Below are 858 nucleotides of genomic sequence, written 5' to 3' on the forward strand. Positions count from 1 at the left end.
GGGTAGAGACAGTGGTTAACTCTGACCCGCTCCCCATCTCAAGGCCAGAGAACGAGGATGGTGTATCTTCAATAGGCTGCAGGTTCTTAGCAGAAAGCCACATTCAGCGATAAAGATCACAATCAAAGACCTTGAACCTAAGATGGCCGTTGATTAAATATGAATGGGTAAGTGTACCCTAAAAGTGTGTTCTCCACCCTCACCCACTACATCGTTCCCCCTATCTTTGGTTCCCCCCATCTCCTATATCCCGGGCCGGGGCAGCACCCTGGTGCATTTAGGCCCCCTACAGGACAGGAGTGGTGTAGTGTTGAATGGTGAAGTAGGGTCCTGAGAAGTGCTCCATCCTTACCCGGAAGAGGAGATACCACACCTCTACTGAGGTGCAGTACCCCTGTGGCGACTGAACCCTCAGGGGTGCCACATGTCCACAATGGGTAGATGGCACAGGGAAGGGTGCGTTGCTAGGCCAAAACCAATTGAGGTTTTCGCTTTTCGGCCTCTTGCCAAAGATCAATTGTATTATCTGTTGTCATCAGCTTCATATTTGATACATCCCCTATCTGGTTACCATATATTAAATGGATTTTATTTATTTTTTTCCCTTCTTTTTTTTCCCGCCACTTACTTTTACAGGTTAAAAGTTGCATAAGTCAGACAATGTAAATACTTGTATGCCAAAAATGACAAAAGTATTCTTGGGTTGATACCTTTTGTCATTTTTGGCATACAACTATTTACATCGATTTTCTGGCTAAGGCTGAGTTCACACGATGCGTTTTTCATGCGTTTTCGCGGCGTTTTTGCAGTTGCGTAAACGCCGCGGAAACGCATGAAAAACGCATGGTAGAAGGGCAG

The 858-nt window shown here is 45.9% G+C and overlaps 1 pseudogene; it reads left to right on the forward strand.

Annotated features, from left to right (window-relative positions):
* The first annotated feature begins 487 nt into the window (after positions 1-487).
* Positions 488-597, forward strand: LOC141174694 (U2 spliceosomal RNA; annotated as a pseudogene).
* Positions 598-858: the final 261 nt, after the last annotated feature.

This window comes from Phyllobates terribilis, unplaced genomic scaffold (genome assembly GCF_046119375.1).
Source record: "Phyllobates terribilis strain yellow unplaced genomic scaffold, ASM4611937v1 Scaffold_1__5_contigs__length_1240528914, whole genome shotgun sequence".
Taxonomy (NCBI): domain Eukaryota; kingdom Metazoa; phylum Chordata; class Amphibia; order Anura; family Dendrobatidae; genus Phyllobates; species Phyllobates terribilis.